At 44.3% G+C, this 20,953-nt stretch overlaps 2 long non-coding RNA genes and 1 pseudogene across 3 annotated transcripts; 1 reads left to right on the top strand and 2 right to left on the bottom strand.

The window, feature by feature from the left end:
- The first annotated feature begins 816 nt into the window (after positions 1–816).
- LOC104001922 (uncharacterized) lies at positions 817–4,673 on the top strand. The gene is made up of 2 exons (XR_673932.5): positions 817–3,842; positions 4,121–4,673. It is a non-coding gene; the product is annotated as an uncharacterized LOC104001922 (long non-coding RNA).
- LOC112205215 (uncharacterized) lies at positions 3,838–19,838 on the bottom strand. 2 transcript variants are annotated; one of them, XR_008538905.2, is made up of 3 exons: positions 10,788–19,830; positions 7,521–7,662; positions 3,838–7,021 (listed from the first exon to the last, which is right to left on the bottom strand). It is a non-coding gene; the product is annotated as an uncharacterized LOC112205215 (long non-coding RNA). The 2 variants fall into 2 exon arrangements; XR_008538904.2 differs by having other exon boundaries at positions 4,762–7,021; positions 7,521–10,857; positions 11,120–19,838.
- Positions 8,670–8,783, bottom strand: LOC112205309 (U2 spliceosomal RNA; annotated as a pseudogene).
- Positions 19,839–20,953: the final 1,115 nt, after the last annotated feature.

Here is a 20,953-nt window from a genome sequence, read left to right on the forward strand (position 1 = left end):
AGCAAGAGGGGTGAGGAGATGCACTTGGTGCCCTTATGTCTTGGTGCACCGGGCACGTGGTCAAGCCTGTTCACAGGCACAACTGTCCATGGACACAACCAAGGCAGAGTCCAATGGCACTAGTCCAAGGGAGGGGTGAGGACTTGGGGGCAGGAATCCAGCCCTTCCCAAGCCCTAAACCCTTTACAACAGAAGGGCAACTAAATACACAGGGAGACAGGTAGACTCACAAGTGATCAGAATAAAAGCCAGTGCACATCCCAGATAACTGCAGCAGCCACGAACCTTGTAAAGACCCATGTTTTATGGAGGCAGCCACCAGCTTGCAGAAGCTGAGCTTCCTGTGGCCCTGATTCTGCATTACTGAACTACACATAGAACCACTGTTTCTGTCCGCAAAGCTCCTGTCTTGTTCCCATTGCCTGACTTTATAACAACCTTGAAATACCCACCGGGACTGGTGATCTCACTCAAGACACAGAGGTCCGTCTCAGGCACTGTGCTGGGGCCTGCCCATGCCCAGCCTGCCTGTAGGACTTTGGAGTCCGCAATGTCGAAGTCCTTCTGCATTTACACCCTGTGGCCTGATCCCTGACATCATCTCACCCCCAGACCACCCAACCCATGACTCTTGGACACAAAAAGAAATATCTTCTCCATTAGAAACCAGCACCTGAACGCAGCCAGGGTCCCCGGTCACACCAGAAACTGTTGCTTTGACCAATCTCCACAGGGATTTTGACAATCAAGCACAGAAACCACCAAAAAAGTAAATACCGAGGTTGTATTTTCTTTTCTTTTTCCTTTTTCTTTCCTTTTTCCTTTTTCTTTCCTTTTCTTTTCTCACCAATGCATCCACTTGTTTGGACCAGCAGGTCATAAGGACAGGCAGGAGATGAGTCACATCTGACTTCACAAAAGTGCTTAAGCCTTTTCACAATCTCCATTTAAAGCCAGCCAAGCCTTTTAGAATTGCCCATCTCACAGGAATGTTTGTAATAAGGCTAGGAAGGAAGTGTGTGCTCAGGTCGGCCCGTCCCTGGCTCCCGGAGGCAGGCTCTCCGGTGCAGCGGCAGCTGCCAGCCCTGGGGTGGGACTTCATATTTTCTCATGCCTTCAACAAGTCCTCCCTGGAGGAGGGGCAGTAAGCAGAAGGCAGTACAAGTGGCACATTCTCCTTCTAATGAGCACAGCACACTAACGTCTCTCGGAGGGGGCCCAGCTCTCCTCACGTTCCTCTGGGCCCAGGCTCCCTGCCAGCCTTTTCTCTTCCCCAGAGCATTCAATCGCTGTCAACAGAGCCAGACAAGAATAGAAGCCGCTCAGAGACTGTCTTTTGTTTTGCCGGGACACTTCAGCACATTCTCATGGATCCTTCAAAGGAAGGCAATTATCTGATCATTCTTGGGAGCAATTAAAATGTGGAAGGATACATCCTGCTTCAACCCTCCGAGTTTGTCTTTCCAAATCCCATGGGCAATTGATTACACCATCAACAAACCCCATGTAACCCTCCAAGGAACGAGGTGCGTCCCTTGCAGTAGAAAACCGATAACCCAAGACATGAAGGTTCGAATGGATGATTGGCTTAGCTGGAATTGTGCTCCTCTGGAGGAGACTTTTTAAATGTATTCCTAGCTGCAAGTCCAGGAGCAAGGGAAGTGAGGCCCTCAGGGTTCTATCAGAGCCTGGGAAGGGGAGGAGAGCAGAGATGCTAAAGCAGTAGCAGAAGATCCACAGACCCCTGGAAGGACATAGAAGCTCGCTTTGAGCTGCTCCTTAGTTCATGGGGGTCTCTCCAGCATAAAGAGCTCCCTTCCTAAAATGGGAAGAGGGCTGTTTGCATAGAGAGAAGCGGTAGCCTTAATACTGTACTTTGTCCATCCCTCCAGAAAGCCCAAGGGAGGGGGCAGATGGTTCACCTGCAAGTGATCCCAGGCCTAAAGCAAAGAGATGGATGGTCAGAGCCTCCGCGCGGTTTTTCCTGGCTACCTCCATACCACCATGTCACCTCTCTGTAAAGGCGATATAGGGAGCACCATCTGGGTGTTGTAGCTCATCTGGCTGTTGTAAGGAGTAAATGAGATGGGACGTGCCACACACATGATATGTGCCCGGCTCACAGGAGGCACCTTAGTAAGTGGTCACCATCAGATATACTAGTGAACCTGAGAGTGGCCCTTACCAACGTGGAAGGCTGGGGTGTTTGTAATCATCACTCAAGGCAAAGCAGAAAGAAATCTAGGCTATTTTTTAAGACTCATTGTGTTTGGTCATAGGCAAAAATAGAATCCATCCTCATGCAACCATCCTTTAAATAGTATTTCAACAGAGGGTTAAAGTGTTGGTTTGGGGTGTGAGAGTGATACCTTATTCATTCAGAAGTCCCTCAAAGAAGAGGATGGAGAAACAGACACGATTCCATGAAATGATCACTTTCCCCAGGCAATCACACCAAGGAAGGTCAAAGAACCTCCTCCCCGAAGGTTCACTGCTGGAGGTGGAGATCACAGCCACCTGACAATATAACTGCTGGTGGTTATTTTTAGGTGGAAAGTCCCACCGTTTCCTGTACCTCACTGTGACCCTCATTACGGCATTAGGATGGGGTTACCTTGCTCTCTTCTGAAATACTAGCTTATCCCTGGCACCAGCAACAAATACAAGCAGCTTGTCTGATGGAAAGGTCCTCTACTTAAGAACTAAACTTCCCCCAAATCACAAGCCCCTTTGCTGAAACAATGAAAAATCTAGGTAAGCTCTGGATTGAACTATTTCCCTCCCTTTGAAATAACTGGATGTTTAGTCATAACAAATAAGAATGATTCTGGTATCTTGTGGTCACGACACAGCATTTTTATGTTTTTTTTTTTTTATTTTTCACTTTACATCTCACTACATGGACATGCTACCTTCAATTCAAACCCAGGTTACATCAAAACCTCTTGACCTTTCATTTAAAGACAAATAAAAGGCAGCTGCTGCTGGGCTGTGAAATTGTGAATAACAAACGGAACCATTATTTGAAAGGTTTCAAATTCTGATGAACAGAAAGATTATTTTGGAAAATCTATAGCGGAGAGTAGTATAATTATAACTTAGATTTGCGTGGTGCTCAATCCAAACTCATCTCCAAACTGAACGTGGTTTTCTAACAATAACATTCCTCCAAAAAAGGGGGCAGCCTACAAACCAACATAAGCGTAAGATGCACTTCCTGTCCAGCTAAAAATAAACCTGCAGACATTTGAAAGCAGCATAGAATCCTTTCTAACAATAAAAACAAACTCACCCATGTCGTTGGGCCAAGGCTTTGACATTTTAAAAATCATTATGGTGACAAATAAACGCAACCTATAACATGAGGTATTGTTAGAAATCCTTGAGAAAAATGCCTCAAATAGAGAACTCGAACGTCCACTTGCTAAAAATGAAACCGTTTTACTTAGGCATTGTCAAAGGTCGAATGGTTTTCTCCAAAAATGATGTTGAAGTCCTAACCCCCAGGACCTCAGAATGTCACCTTATTTGGAAATAGGGTCCTTGCAGATGTAATTAATTAGAACGAGGTCACATTGGAATGGGGTGGGCCCCGCATCCAATAAAACCACTGTCCTTATAAAAAAGAGGCACGCCACGTGAAGACCGAGACACACAAGAAGAACACGGGGTGTGGCTGAAGGCGGAGGTTGTGACGACGCATGTACAAGCCTGCAGGAGCATCCGCGAGCACCGCTGGCCCCACCGGAAACCGGGAAGAGGCAGGACAGCTTCTACCCCGAGCCTCAGAGACAGTCTGGCCTTGACATCACCTTGATCGTAGAATTCCAGCCTCCAGAATGGTGAGACACAAATTCCTGTTATTTTCAGCCAGGCAGTTTGTGGCACTTCGTTTCAGCAGCCTAGGAAGTGAATATATTCACTTCCATATACGTGAAATCGACATCAGTGAGGATTTGCTCTCTAGGCAGTAGATGTGAACCGGCCTTCAACGATTTTTTTTTTTCTGGCTGCATGTTAGGCGCTCCCAGCTTAGGGGGTGGGTGTGCAGGGAGTGCGGGGGGAGGCGCTTCTGCTTCTGTGGCTCTCCCATGGTCTCTTCCCACAACATCTTCTGCAGCTCTGTGGATCCTGCTGCCCCCAGCGCAGCAGCCCGGGTGTGGTGGGAATGTCCGGCACTGCGTCGCTGCCAGCCCTCTGGGCGTTCCGAGTTCCTGGCAGGATCCGGACGCAGTGTGGTTGACCTTAACTACCCAGGAGAGGGTGAGCTCTCCTACAGAAGACTTGGACATCTTCTCTGCCTTCTCATTTCTGTGTCCACAAAAAATCAGCACAATGGACGCTGGATCCTGCTCTCCCTTCCTTCTCTTTCCCACCAACGCACACTTTGGCAGTCCTGGCACCAGCATGGGATGCACCCCACACACACCCACATGCACCCCACACTCACCTCCAGGGAAGAAGCATATCAGTGAGAGCAATGGCTCTGTCCTCAACTCAGTAGGAGCCAGCACCCACCCCTCCCCTCTGTTGCCACTTCAAAAGGTTTTCTTTGTTCGCTTGTTTCTACTTACCATTAATGTTGTTCAGGCTGGATAAGCTTAAGGTGTGTCCCTTGACATATTAGATCTATTTTACTCTGCCATTTTATAATTAAACAGGGTCTGACTGAAGTTACCTTTGGCCCATGTATGTCTAATCCTACCAAGTCCTAGCCATGAAACAGGTGATATGTGTATAAATGAAAACAGTGGGTTAAGAGGATGCTTCCAGAAGTATTAAGGCACCCACGCACACACACAGACAAATACTCTCCACTGAAGATCATTTAGAACTGTGGGTACAGGGAAGCACTTAGAGAACTGTATTACAAGAAGATTCAGTGGAAAATCTACCACCAATCCTAATTCATTTCCCTACAGAACCTTAGTGTGCAGTTCGTAGCCCACCTTCAGCACCTGTATGGGATTGGGGCCACTGAGTATTCTGTGTACACATTCGTCATGGTCTTTTAAAATCACCCTCATTGTTGCTGGCTTCTGACTGCCTCTCAGCTGTGCATTAGTCAGGATGCTGCAGCGAACAGCTGACATTAAGGACCTTAGGATGAAGGGACATTTTACCAAGATAGGGGCAGGGTTTAGGAAAAGCAGTAATGTCTAGTCCACTAGACCAGTGGTCCGCAGCCTCAGGGCTGCAGAGAGGGGGAAGAAGTCTTATCCATAGCCCTGGAGGGCAGCCCCATAGTGTTTTGTTTTGTTTTGTTTTGTTTTGTTTGAGATGGAGTTTCAGTCTTGTTGCCCAGGCTGGAGTGCAATGGCGTGATCTTGGCTCACAGCAACAACAAACGGCTTAGCTGCAGTTGTGCTCCTCTGGAGGAGACTTTTTAAATGTATTCCTAGTTGCAAGTCCAGGAGCAAGGGAAGTGAGGCCCTCAGGGTTCTATCAGAGCCTGGGAAGGGGAGGAGAGCAGAGATGCTAAAGCAGTAGCAGAAGATCCACAGACCCCTGGAAGGACATGGAAGCTTGCTTTGAGCTGCTCCTTGGTTCGTGGGGGTCTCTCCAGCATAAAGAGCTCCCTTCCTAAAATGGGAAGAGGGCTGTTTGCACAGAGAGAAGCGGTAGCCTTAATACTGTACTTTGTCCATCTCTCCAGAAAGCCCAAGGGAGGGGGCAGATGGGAGGAGGCTCCACCTCCCGGGTTCAAGCGACTCTCCTGCTTCAGCCTCCCGAGTAGCTGGGATTACAGGCATGTGTCACCATACACGGCTAATTTTGTATTTTTAGTAGAGATGGGGTTTCTCCAGGTTGGTCAGGCTGGTCTCGAACTCCCGACCTCAGGTGATCCACCCACCTCGGCCTCCCAAAGTGCTGGGATTGCAGGCGTGAGCCACCATGCCCGGTGGGCAGCCCTATAGTTTGAGAAGGTGGTGACCAGAGCTGCAGCTTCCAGCAGAGAAACCCAACACCCTACAGCACCCTAACAGGAGACCCTGAGTAAACACCTCCTCTGTCCTCCTCCTGCTGCTGTTGCCCCCCATCCAGCCCCTGTTGGCCAGACGCCACCGGACCCAGGCACAACAGTGTCTGCTTCTGAGGTGCGGGCCGCCTCCCGGAGGGGACAGCAGGCGGAGAAGCTGATGCTGAGCTGCAGAGGATGCCTTTCTAAAAGCTCCAGTTATCAGTGGACAGAGACAGCAGCTAAGCTAACCAATGCCTGTCAGGGAATCCCAGTCGGCATTTCCCTTTTCCTTTTGGAATTGAGCTTCTCAGGAAGAGTCTACAGTTCCCCACACTGAGTCTTATTCAGCAAACCACAGGACCCCAGGCAATCTCAAACGAATGCCTCTTTTTTTTTTTTTTTTTGAAATTCAACATTTTAATTGTGATATAACTTATGTAAAAACTTTCCAAAAAGTATCTAAGATATTCCACTGTACAACACATCAAAACTTTATCTGAGAAGCTGGAGACAACGAAGTATAAATAAGGCACACAGTTTACACTCATAATTGCATCCTAAACTGTTGTATAGTTCGTATTTACAACCCCCCATAATGTTTTTGCATCCTGGATTAGTCCTTCACATTTTGATATTTGGCATAATGTTCAAACACACTTTATACATCAAAAAGAGCAGCTGTGAATGCATCCCCTGGCTCACGGGGCAGGCGGGAGCAAAAACCAGGACAGGGCAGGTGAAGGAGCCGCCCCTCCAGGCCTCGCTGGTAAGAGCCGCAGCAGAGAGCACTGAAGGCAGAGCCCCTGATAGGAAGCAGGCTGTTAATTACACAAACAGGAGCAGAGGGGGGTGGGGCCTAGGGACCCCTCCCACGCCCACAGTCCTGCCAATTGCTCAGTGCCATCATTTATCGGGGGCCCCACAGGCAGTGCCGTCTTCATGGCTCCTCCCGGCCTCATTCACATCGCTGAGATGCCTCTCAAACACAGCTGTTCTCCACGGCCCACTCAGTGGATTTCACTGCTCTCATCTGTCAGTTTGCTTTTCAAAAGCTTATTCCTTTGTCCAGAGAAAAAAAGAGAAAATGAGTGTGTAGGCTCATCTCTAAGGAGAGTGGCAGAGATGCCACCTGCCAGTGCACAGGAGGCTGCAGGAAAAGAGGCAGAAACTCACAGCCCCCCAGGGAGCTCAGCTGGACAGGACTCAGAGCTCAGCAAAGGGTGGGGGCTCTCGGCTGGAGTCAGGATGCCTGGAGCCAGGGAGGCCAGGGCACAGGGGAAGAGGGCCTGCCCCTGGGGCGGGGCTGCCTGTTTCACACTGGTGAGAACGGCAGTATTGGTTGCTGATGATGACTCCTCACAACGCCCCCTTAGAAACCCTTGCATGCAACGGTTCCACATCATCCTGGCCCAGGAAGGAGAGAGCTGCATTTAAAAGGAGAAGGCAGGGCGAGGGAGGGAGACCCAATGGGCACTGCTTCATTTCTGCCTTTTCGTGAAGCTCATACACAGAATTGCTTTTTAGTTAAATGCTGGGGTTGTAGGACACACACCCTCACCTGTGATGGAAATTCTGCCAATATCGGGGAGAGCTGGTCTCTTCAACCTGTGCTGTGATGAATGGGGCTCTGCTTTTTCAACATTTCCCGAGAGCGCTCTGTTTCTTCTTCCTCGTAGTTTTAAAAGAACAGCTTCAATAACCTGGTAGTAAAGGAGAGGGGAGACTGGCGAAAAATCTAGCCCAGAAAAGAATGTTAAATACTGGGGGGAAAGCTCTTGGGAATTAGAATTTCATTTTATGTCTAGAAAGTCAAGTAAAATGTCAATAATATTGTGAAAGGTTAGAATTATACGATCCTATTTCTCTCTTAGGAATATATGATCAATCTTTAACATTATGTTAAGGATATTATGGCAGATAAGGATATCACATAAGTATATTACGGCAAATAAAAAGAAAAACAGTATATTATTTCTGCGCCTATATTCGCATCCCTTTGCAATGTGACTTTGCAGCCCCTGTCCCCACCTCAAGAGGTAGAGTTCATGGCACCAAGCCCTGAATCTGGGCTTGGCCATGTGCTTTCCTTTGGCCAAGGAAGCATCAGCACATGTGACATCAGCAGAGGCTAAGTGCTTTTGCACTGAGGCCTCTCTCTTGCTGCTCTTGGGAACTCTGACTGTGTGGCACCACAGGAAGAGGCTGTGCTGCAGGGCGATGAGCAGGATATGCCTCCGGCCCCCCAGCCAATGCCAGATATAAGTGAAGCAATTGACCATCCACTGATAGGTGCTTGAATGAGCCAGCACCATAGAGAGCCATCCTGGGGGGCCCAGTTCAAATTACCTGTGCACATCTACACAACAGTCAGCAGATAAAATGGTTTAAGTCATGTTTGGGTTGGCTTGTTGTTCAACCAAGGCTAATTGATACAGAGGCTTATTCTCATGTCTGACTTCGTGATCAAGTCGAACACAAAGGTCAGATGCTTAACACAAAGTCAGGAAGGGTGCGTGAAGCCCCAGGAGCAGAACAGGGCCCTTCAGGTTCCCTGGATGGCCAGGGCGCAGGGACACGGGGGGATGTGTCACAAGCTGTAATTTTCATTTGGGAGATCTATTAGAATGGGTCTTACTTTGAAAATAAGTTTCAATATGATTGAAAAACCGGTTACTTGAATTGCCTAATTTTTTATTTATAATTCTTAAAATGTTCTTATACTTTTATAATAAAAGTATAACTCTTATACTTTCTTGTTAATTTTTTAAACTGATAAGAACAGATATTACACTCGATCTTAGCCAAAAGCCTAAGAAGCGATGATTTTTAATTTTTTAAAAGTAATAAGTGTTTTTCATATAATTGTGTTCAATTAAACAGAACTATCCCATTTGGAAAGGACGGAGGGAAATAGAATACAAAAGTGGAACAAGGAAATCTATCATTAAATAACTGAAGTAAAACAAAATAAAACACAAAGTATTAATAAGTGGCCTGTGTTTGGTTTTTGCATTTACCTTGTTCCTGCATAAATACCTTAAACACAGAGCAGCAAGTTGGAAATCTTAGTATCTTCAGACTTTCCTTAATGTAATTCATACAAAACAATTGGGAAAATTAAAAGGCCGTGAAGGTGTTATTGTCCTTGTCTCACAAATATTAAGTTACAAAGCTGGACATTCAGAGGAGTCAACATTTCTAAGTCAGGGCTCAGGGTAGCGATAATTAAAATGGACCATTGCTGGGCTTACTGTGTTTGAATTATGCCACCCAAAGCCCCTGGAATACTACCTGATAAGGATGACTTCATCAACAGAACCTATTAGGATGCTAATAATGCCTGCTGGCCTATTTAGGAAGCTATTTTGTAGCGACGAAGGTTGGCTTCCCTGGGACATTGTGTCATATGAGCCATGGGGATCACATAGCAACGAGGACATGAGTTTCTTTCTATTTATAACCAGGTTGCTAGCAACGGCAACATGATGAGAAATGAACAATCACATCTGCTGGGAAACCACAGGGCTCATTTTGATTCTTCTTTAACCCACAGACCCTCGTGGAGTTGAGAAAGGACATGGGGGAAGGACCCTGTGGGGGAGTCACACTGCCCAGGGGCCCACATTCAAACCCTTGCCACATTCCGTTCTAAGCGCATTACACAGGTCATCTAATTTATCCACAACCTACAAAGTTCTACAAGTGATGAAACTGAGTTCAGAGTAAGTAAATAATTGTCCAAATTCATTTATAATTCAAACACAGGCAGTCCAGTTTCAAAGCCCATGAGTTTCTGTTAAATTAACACTGAAACAGACATCTGAGGGGGACGAAAGTGCTCACTTTCCTGCACTCAGTGCCAACTGCACTGTGCAAAGTGGTGGTTCCTATCCCTTAACACTAACTTGAACAGATCCCTGAGCTTTTGGATTCCTTTTAGGGACTAGGGACAGTCCAGTCCTGTCTAGATAAAAGCTATCCTCTTGTGCTACCCTCAGGCCCTGCCCATTCTTGTTGCAGTGACCCTCCGAGTCAGCTCCATGGAGTCCAGCATCCATGAACTTGGATGGGGGATAAAGTATATGTTTACTCTCACCAACCTTCTGAAATGTAGCATTTCTTTCAATTATGACTAAAGGCCACAAACCACTATAGTATTAACAGTATCTGAGGCATTATCACCAATAGAAAAAATAGGTATCATATTACAATCATTTCCGGTATTATGAAATATTATTTATACTCAGCAGTATTCTAAAATGTGTCTTCTAGACAGTATTATTTAATGTATCAATAAAGAAATATGTATATTACTATGTTGATAATTTTTTTAATATTTTGATAAGTGCATTTTAATATAGTTTTCTTTATAATACTACGTATTTTAGCACATACCTTTTTAAAATAAACATTTTTTTCTAAAAAGATTTCCATAGGCTCTGTTGAATTGCCACAACATACAGAACAAACAAACAAGAACTCTGGGCTGGAGGGACATGAAGCAGGCACAGCCTTTCTTTGCATCTTTCTCCTTCCTCCTACTCCCATCCTACTCCTCCCGGCTGGGGACCAGGCAGGGCAAGGGAGAAGGGACCAGCCTTTTACAGCTGAACTGTGGAAGTAAAGGCCCTCCCCACACTGCCCTGAGCCTTCTGTGGTCCCCAGGCATTCTCGGGGTGAGGGTGGGGGGGTCTGCAGATGAGTTTTCCCCAGGCCCTCCACCCTGGAGAGCCCTCAAAGTTCTCTCTCCATTCTCGCTTCAGACCCTGCCCCCCTGTGAACCCTGAATATCTGAGAAAGGTATCAGTCAATTTAGGAATTTTACCTTGCCAGAGTTAAGGATGCACGCCTGTGACACAGCCTCAGGAGCTCCTGATGGTGTGTGCCCAAGGTGGCTGGGGAGACATAAGACATCAATCAATACATGTAAGATGAATATTGGTTCCATCCAGAAAGGGAGGACAACTCGAAGCAGGGAGGGGGCTTCCAGGTCACAGGTAGGTGAGAGACAAATGGTCACACTCTTTTGAGTTTCTGATGAGCCTTTCCAAAATGGGAGGCAGGTTTGCCCTAAGCAGTTCCCAGCCTGACTTTTCCCATTAGCTTAGTGACTTGGGGGCCCCAAGATTAATTTTCCTTTCACACCCCAAAGCATACCTCATAGCTTTCCCCAGAGAAGACTCTTTGTGGAGAGAGCCAGGAGAGCTCAAGCCAAGCTCTCTCCCACAGGCCCCAGACAAAGCTCACAGCCCCGGGCCCCCACAAAGCTGTGGGTGTGCCTTGCTCCGCCAGCTCTGAACTGCCCCCTCAGATGGGTGTGGGGGGTGCGAGCAGAATCCAGCCAGGGCTAGAGACACCCGCAAAGTCTGAGATGTTCCTGTGGCTGTGCGGTGTGGGGACAGGGAACTTGGCAAGGAAGATGTCCCCTCCCAGAGGGGAAAGCACAGGACCCCTGCAGACTGGAGTCTCCTGCCTCCTCCCCCACTCTCTCCTCCTCTCTTCTTCCAGAGGGGTGCAGCCTGGAGAGAGCTGGGTTGGCTGACAGAGCCGGGCTCTTTCAGCAGGACAGGAACCCTGCCCCCAACTGCTGGCAGCTCTCTTCAGAATATGCGGCGCTGTGGCCTCTTTTGCTTTAGCTGGGGCTCTAATTAGGAATTTGGACAATGGGGAAAGTCTCCGCCAATGTGTCCTGTTACCCCAGCAAAGCTAAGAAAACCACCCTCACAGGACTCCCCTGCCGTATTGCTTCTGAGGGCAATTCCCCTCACCACATTCGCAACTTCAGGTCCTTAACGTGTTCCAGCAGCACTCACCCTCCATGCAACAAGGCGAGGCTGCCAATCCTTCCTATACTACATACATGTGTGGCAGTAGCTGTTAACAGTGACAGGGTGGAAGGCACAGGGCGCTAGAGGTTGAATTTCTGTAAGTACCAAGAGGGCTTCTTTCTTTAGGAAGAAACCGCCCAACGACAGTAAGGACGCATGCAGTGCCACGGATGCTCATTTGTAATTCCTTAAAAATGTGGGTTCTCATTGTATTTTTACTGTTATAATTCATATTTGCAAACTCTGGTGAAAGGCTTCATTTAGTATATTTGGAATAATTCTCCATCCACTTTCTTTCCAACACAGTTAGTTACCCGTTTAAAAAAAAAATGCATTGACCTGGCCACAGATCCTAATTAGCACCTAGTAACCTGCTTCAGGTTAACCTTGTTAAACACTGAATTAAAAAGGGCAATGCTGCTATAAATTGCACCTAAGCCATTCTGCGGAGGTGGAACTTCACAATCAGGGGACCCTGGTGCCACCTGCAGTCTGTCCTGGGAACGCGTCACAGATAGCAAGCCGTCCACCCACGTACAAATACACACTGTTGCATGGAGTGTCTAGCGAAGACTGCTTCAAAACCAGTCTGCAGAATTTCCTCAGTTACATCGGAAAAATGAATATCCCTTAAGGCGGAGCTCCGCCTAGGTGCATTTGGTGCGGAACTTGCCCCAAGCAGCAAGTCGTGGGGAAATGTGAAACCAGCAAGAACTGCCCCCAGGGAAATTGAAGATAAAACACAAAACCGAATTTAAAAAGTCACCTGCTGCTCCATTTCAAACTGGAAGTCTAAAAAAGGCATTTCCTGACGCTGGCGAGTGACTCAGTGTCACCGTGACTCAGCCGCGCCCGGTTGCCCACGAGGCGGGAGGGGGAGGCAGATGCTGCGGGCGGCGCGGGGAGCCGAGCCCGCGCGCTGCTATTTCGGGCAAGTCTGCGGCGAGCAGGGCCCGCAGTCCACGCGCACTCAGGAAGTACAAATAGGGCGTGCATCAGAGGAAGCGCTCCCCACGCAGAGGCTGTGGGAAAGTGATTCAGCGCTGCTAGAATCCCCCTCTCCCGCGCCCTTCGCAGCGCAGCCAGGGAGGGAGGGAGGGAGGGAGGGAGCGCGCCAGAGCCTCCTGCAGGTGCGCGCGGGGCAGGCGGGCGGGCGGGCGCGCGCCCAGGGGGCCCAGGTGACCGCCTTCCGCGCGCACACAGCCGGCCAGGGCGCACCCGGAAGCCCGTTACCCAAAGGCAAGGCTTGTTCCAGCCTAAAGCAAACTCATCCACACAACGTCGCTAGCGAGTTCCGTTTCCCTGTTTCTGGGAATTTGTGACTGTCAAAACAAACGTTCAGGTGACCATTGCCGTAAACCGCACTGAGGAGAGGGCTGAGGACCAGGGAAGGAGCTGGCATGAAAGGCTGTGAGTTCACAGGGTGCCACGTGCAGGGCTGGAGAGACCCCAGCCCCATCAGATCTCCTCTCTCCAGAAGCACCCTCCCTCTCCATCCCTCCAGAGGCCGGGGCCATGTGTCCACCCATGTGGAGGTGTAAGGAGAGCCAGAGGGAGAGGTTCCCACGTGGACCCAATGGCGAAAAGTCTTGCAGTCGAAATCACTTAGAAACATTCTGCGCAGAGCTGGCTGAGTGTTGGGTGACCAGGTGATTGATGCTCAGGCGTTAAGGGAACAATGGGCTGTCCTCTGCATGCTTTCAGAGCTGGAGGGGCCTTGCCACCGGCAGAAGCAGAAAGATCATTTAAGCAGCACCCTGAACAATGAGTGTTTTCAGAAAGTTATCGAACAGGCTTGTGAAATATTTTTCTCTTTATGTCTTTAAAAGATATTTTCACTTCTCCCGCGTGATTCACTGTGGTTTGGAAGTGGGAGAAGAAGGAGGCTTGACATGTTGAAGTTCACTGCAAAGTCCCTCCTTCAGGACTCTAATTATTAAATATTTTCTCTATATATACCTTGTCTATCCAAATGATCATGAACCTGGGATGGAGGATAGGATTTATTACCTTGTCTCCTCCCAAGGGGTCCAGAGAAAGCCATGTGAAATGAGGGGATGATTAATAAACATTAGATTGACTGATGACCTCCACAGTATGTGAAATTGTCTTTTATCAAAGCAGCAGGGAGACATAGTAGAGTCAGACAGGTATAACTCAAATGATCAGAAGGATAAGGATCAGAAGCTTCTTAGAACACGACTTGAAAACTCTCTTAAATCTGGAATAACAAAGGTTAAAGAAGATATGAATTATGAAAAGAATGATCTTAACAAAACCTCAGATACTTAAAAATTACTCTAGGGGACACCTTTTAATATTGCAGAGAGATCATCTTAGGTCCAATAAAACTAAATGCTATTTTTGCATCATGGGATTTAAATATAGGGAATTTGTCATTCAGGTAGAAATGAAGTTGACCACAAAATTATCCTCAGAATGATTTAGACACACGTGTAAAGGAGAATGCAGAAAGAGAGAGGAAAACAATCCACATTGGTATAAAGTCTCCTGAGGCAGGGGCTATGCCATGACATTGCATCCCTGGACCTCACTCGGGGCCTGGATGAAGGAAGAGATGCCATGTGCACTTCGTCTTGCATATTTCTCATTTAATCTTCCAGGCAACACTCAGATGTGGGCAACCTTTATTCCATTTGTAATCCAACCCTCAACCTCACCCTATCTATTGCATAACTACTTTTTTAATTCCTTAACCTGACAAATTACAGGTTTCTTCCACAATTATTATTATTTTTTTTTGCACAACACTTCTTAAGGACGACATTATTGATTTCCATTTATCCTGTACCTAACCTAGTACTTGGGAAATAATAAGCACGCAGAATATGAATGATGAAGAGATGGATCAGTGGATGGATGGATGGATGGATGAACAGATGGATGAATAGATGGATGGATGAACAGATGAATGTATGTATGTATGGATGGATGGTGGATGGATGGATGATGGATGGATGATGGATGGATGGATGGATGGATGGATGGATGGATGATGGATGGATGAGTGGATGGAAGGAACAGATGGAAGGAATCAGAGAATGAGTAAAAGGATGATGAGTGATACAGCCAAACAGGTTTTGTCTTTTTTTGTAAATCCTTCTCAGTCTATGATTCTGATTTGGAAGAATTACAAGTAAAAATGACCTAATTTGTGCAGATCTCTGAGAGGTTTTATATCTTACCCAAGGTCACAAGTTTGTAAGTGGCAGAGTCAGCATCTGAACTCAGATTTGTCTAGTTTCATGAGGACGACAAAATGACTCTTGGGTTCAGATACAGGATGGGTGCACTGAGTCTTAGGCTTTAAGAATTCTTGTGTAAAAGCGATGGTACCCCAGATGAGTACAAGGTAATGCATGTAATTTAAAGTCCAGTAAGCTAGAGTGAAAAAGTGCATGGAAAGAGCCAGCATACAGCCATTAAAATCGAAAAGCCCATGAATGATGGTTAACTAAATTGGTAGACTATGGTGTGTTCAAGCTTTAGAAAAGAGAGTGAAAAGATTTTTTAAATGACCAAAGTCGAACCGTTTCATTCTCTTCCATTTATCACCATCATACTTAAAACCATCAAAACAAGTACTCTGTATTGTGGCTGGTGCCAGTCCCAGGTAAAGTTTAGCAGGCCACTCCAGCCTGTCTCTCCTGCTGAGTGCATGGAGCAGCTATTAGAGGACTCTGTCAGTGAACAGTAGCAGACAGACTGGGGAAGAAAACCAGATTTAGATGTGCCACCAAAGCAGGACAATTTTACCATATTTTTTCTCCAGTTCTCCTGCTGTTTAGCCCAGATATGGCTGCAGCCACAGAAATTATGTGCAGAGTAAGTAAAGACACAATTTTAGAAACAAGGAGTCAACAAGAGGAATGTTAGGATCTGAAAAGTAATGGGGAGTTCAGTGGGACGGTGGAATGAGGGAAGGAGATCCAGTAAAATTGTTCATGGACTCCTGGACTCATCTTTGATGTGCGCGTGCATGGATCAGACTCTAAACAGCTACCAAACTGAAAACTGCCCACACTGCCCACACCCAGACAGGCCGTTGGTGGGCACGCATGCAGGACAGATCTGAATAGTACCGCAAAAACAGATCTACCTATAGAAGGTGAATTGAAGCTTGCAGCCTGGAACCTGACCCAATCATTGGCCTGCAAAGACCCCCAAACACCAACATTTTGCCATAAGAGAAAGGCATACATCTACAGACTCACAAAGCTAAAGAACCCAATCCACACACAGACATGTCATAATTAGATGTCGGAAAATTAGAGAGAATGAGAAATCCTAAAAGTAGCCAGAGACAGCACATTATTTAGAGGGGAACACTGATTTGAATGACTCAGAGTTTATTATCAGAAACTAAATAGAGGCCAGAAGGAAAGAAAGTAAACAATAGATTTAAATTGTTGAAGGCGAAGAACTATTAGAATTCTATGTCCAGTGGAAAAAAATACCCAGTACAGGTGAGATAAAGACATTTTTCAAATGAAGAAAAAAATACCCAGAACAGGTGAAATAAAGACATTTTTCAAGTGAAGAAAAACTAAAAGAATATATATTTGTCTAAAAGAATTGTTAAGGGAAGTTTTTTAAACATAAGAAATATGATATTAAAAGATACTTTGAAATATCAAGAATAAAGAAAGTAAAATATAAATTGGAAATAGCTGGGTAAATATGAAACACTTTTCTTCTCTTGGGTTTTAAAAATATATCAGTGTAGGAAACAACACAAGTAAGCTAAAATAGCAAACTAGAAAATGTGTAAATACCAAAAAAAGGCAGAAAAAGAGAAAATCAACAGTAGTATATAGAAAATCAATAATAAAAAGCTAGACTTAAATCCAAACATACCAATAATTGCTTTAAACACAAGCCCAGTCTAAACACACTAATTAAAATACAAAGATGCCAGAACAGATTTGAAAAATATGACCCAACTATATGCTGTCAGAAAGAACCTTGCTTCAAATATAAGAATATGGATAGGATACAAATAACAAAATAGAGAAGACTTATCAAGCAAATGCCAATCAAAAGAAAGATGGAGTGGCTATATTAATATCAGACAAAGTAGATTTGGAGCAAAAACTAATTCCCAGACATAAAAAGGCAGGTAGTATAATGGTAAAAGAGTTGACTCACCAAGAAGTCAGAACAATGCTAACGGTGTGCACCCCTAATAATGGAACTTAAAAAGAGAAAAAGCAAACTGTTCCAACTGAAAGAAGAAATTTAGAAATCCATAAAAAACACTGGAAACTTCAACATTCATCTCTCGATAAATGACAGAACTATAGACAGAAAATCACAGGGATATAAAAGAACTGAACAATACCATCAACCAAGTGGATCATAAACTACATTTATAGAACAATCTATCCAACACTAATAGAATACATATTCTTTTCAATTGTACATGGAACACTCACCAAGAAAGAATAAAAGAAACTTTAACAAATGCACAATTATTGAAAGCATATGTAGTATGTGCTGTGATCATAATGAAATTAAACCAGATATCAAAAACAGAAATATAACAGAAAAATCTACAAACATTTGGAAACTAAGCAACATACTTCCAAATAAGCCATGGATCATAGGAAGTATCAAATAAATTAAAACTTATTTTGAATTGAATGTAAATGAAAATACAACATAACACAATTCATGGGATGCAGGTAAATCAGTGCTTAGAGGGAAATATATAGCATCAAATGCTTACGCTTAAAAAGAAACAAAGTCTCAAATTAATCATGTATGCTTACATCTTAAGCAACTAGAAAAAGAAGAGCAAAATAAACACAAAATAAGAACATGAAAGGAAATAATAAAGATAAGAGAAAAAAATTGATGAAATTGAAGGCAGAAAAAATAGAAAAAAATCAATAAATCCAAAAGCTTGTTCTCTGAAAAGATCAATAATATTGACAAACTTCTAATGAATTTGACAAAGAAAAAGATGGAAGATGAAAATGTTCAATATCAGGAAAGAAATAATAAATGCTGCTACAGGCTTCACAGACATGGAGATAATAGAATACTAGGAAAAACTCTACACACACAAATTTGACAACTTAGTGTGAACTAATCCTTGAAAGAAAAAGTTACCTAACTCATCCAAGATGAAACAGATATCCTGAATAGTCCTATAACTATTTGTAACTTAAATTTATAGTTCAAAACCGACCAAGAAAGGAAATTTGCAGGACCAAACGGTTTTATTGACAAATTCTATTAAATATCTAAAAAAAAAAAAAAAACAACTCTACATAATGTCTTCCAGAAAACGGAAGAGATGGGAACATTTCCTAGCCCATTTTTTTTTTTTGCAAATGGCATTATTTGATAGAAAAGCCAAAGGTAATATAAGAAAATAAAGTTAAAAGCAATTTTCCTCGCTAACACAGACACAAGAAACTCTAGTAAGTACTAGCAAATCAAATGCTCAATATATAAAAAGAATAACATATCATGACCAAGTGGGCTTTATCCCAGAAATATAAAACTGGTCTGATCTTTGATTATCAATCACTATTATCCACTGTTTCAACAAGCTGAAGAAGAATGGCCATATAATCATATCATAGGGGATCGCACATGGGATTGCCGTTGATGCAGAAAAGGCATTCAACAACATTTGATACCCACTCATGATACTTACAGGGATAAAGGTATCTGGTTTTATTTTTAACCCTGTAGTTAACATCATATTTAACGATGAAAGACTAAATGTTTTTTTCTTCAGATCAAGAACAAGGGAAGAATGCCCATATTCGCCACTCCTATTTAACATTGTACTTAAAATTCTGGAGAGTACAAAGAGGCAAGAAAAAGAAAAAGAGGTGTGTGCGTAGGAGGGGTGAAATAAGAAAAGGAAGAAATAGACAGAGGAAAACATAGGAGTAAATATTCATGACCTTGGATCTGGCAATGGATTCTTAGATATGACACTAAAGGCATGAGCAACATATGAAAAATAGATAAATTGTACTTCATCAACATTAAAAACCTTTGTGCACTAACGTACATTATTAAAAAAGTAAAAAGACAATCTTCATAATAGGAAAATATATTTGCAAATTATATATCTGATAAGGGTCTACTATTCAGAATATATGAGGAATGTTTACAAGTAAACAACAAAAAGACGGGTCAGGCACGGTGGTGCACAACTATAATCCCAATAGTTTGGGAGGCCCAGGCAGGAGGATCGCTTAAGCCCAGGAGTTTGAGACCATTCCTGGCAACATAGTGAGACCCCATCTCTAAAAAAAATTAGAGAAATTAGCTGAGTGTGGTGGCGCATCCCTACAGTCCTAGCTATTCAGGAGGTTGAGGTGGGAGGATCACTGGAACCTGGGAGGTTGAGGCTGCAGTGAGCCATGATTGTGTCACTGCACTCCAGCCTGGGTGAAAGAGTGAGACCTTGTCTCAAAAGTAAATAAATAACAAAAAGACAAACAACCTAATTTAAAATGGAAAAGAAATTGAGTAAACATTTCAAATGTCTACTCAATATATAAATGGCCAAGAAGCACATTGAAAAGATGCACGGCATCATGAACAATTAGGAAAATGCAAATCAAAACCGTGACCCCTTCATACCCACTAAGATGGTTATAATCAAAAATTGGAAAATCATAAGCGTGGACAAGGACATACAGGAATTGGAGCCCACAGCACTGTTGGTGGGAGTGTAAAACAGTTCAGCCTCTGTGGAAAAGAGTTTGGCAGTTCCTCAAAAAGTTAAACACAGACTCAGCGATTCCATTCCTAGGTGGATACCCTAAAGACTTGAGGTGGGTGGATCACGAGGTCAGGAGATCAAGACCATCCTGGCTAACATGGTGAAACCCCGTCTCTACTAAAAATACAAAAAATTAGCTGGGCGTGGTGGCGGGCACCTGTAGTCCCAGCTACTCGGGAGGCTGAGGCAGGAGAATGGCCTGAACCCAGAAGGGAGAGCTTGCAGTGAGCTGAGATCACACCACTGCACTCCAGCCTGGGTGACACAGCAAGACTCTTTCTCAAAAAAAAAAAAAAAAAAAAAGAAAGAAAGAAAAAGAAAAAGAAAAGAAAACAGGAGCTCAAACAAATGCATGTGCACAGCAACACTATTCACAGTAGCCAAACATCAAGATAGTCCACATGTTCATGAATGGGTGAGTCGATACAGAAAATGTAGCATATTTACATGATGGAAGTTATACAGCCATAAAAGTGATCGAAGTACTGGCATGCCACAATGTGGATAACCTTGAGAAGATCATGCTAAGTGAAAGAAAGCACACACGCAAGTCATGCACTGTATGAAATATCCAAAGTAGGCAAATGTATAGAGGCAGAAAGCAGACAGGTGTTTGTCAGGGACAGAGGGGTAGGGAGGGAATGGGGTGTGACTTCTGAATGGGCATGGGGCTTTGGTGTGATGGAACTAGTTTTGGAACTAGACACAAGTGGTTTAGTACTAGATACAAGTGGGTTAGTACTAGATACAAGTGGGTTAGTACTAGATACAAGTGGTTTAGTACTAGATACAAGTGGTTTAGAACTAGATGCAGGTGGTTTAGTACTAGATACAAGTGGTTTAGAACTAGATGCAGGTGGTTTAGAACTAGATGCAGGTGGTTTAGTGCTAGATTCAGGTGGTTTAGTGCTAGATGAAGCTGGTTTAGTGCTAGATGAAGCTGGTTTAGTACTAGAAGCAGGTGGCTTAGAACTAGACGTAGGCGGTGGCACAGCATTGTGAATGTACTACATGCCACTGAATTGTTCACCTTAACATGGTGAATTTTACATTATGTGAATTTCATCAATTAAAAAATGGATTACAAATCGAAATGTAGTAAGTAAAACCATAAAACTTTGAGAAGAAAGCGCAAGAGAAAATATTCGTGAGCGAGGGTATATCAACGGGTTCTTAACCATAATAGCAAAAGCATGTCCAATGGAAGAAAACAAAAATTGATAAGTTGGATATCATCAAAATTAAAAAGTTTAGCTCTACACATGGACATAAACATGGGAACAATCAACACTGCAGAATACTAGAGCGGGGAGGGAGGACGGGGCCTGGGTTGAAAAGCTACCTATTGGGTACCACGCTTGCCACCTGGTACTATACACCTGCATAACA

Source organism: Pan troglodytes, chromosome 14 (genome assembly GCF_028858775.2).
Source record: "Pan troglodytes isolate AG18354 chromosome 14, NHGRI_mPanTro3-v2.0_pri, whole genome shotgun sequence".
NCBI lineage: Eukaryota > Metazoa > Chordata > Mammalia > Primates > Hominidae > Pan > Pan troglodytes.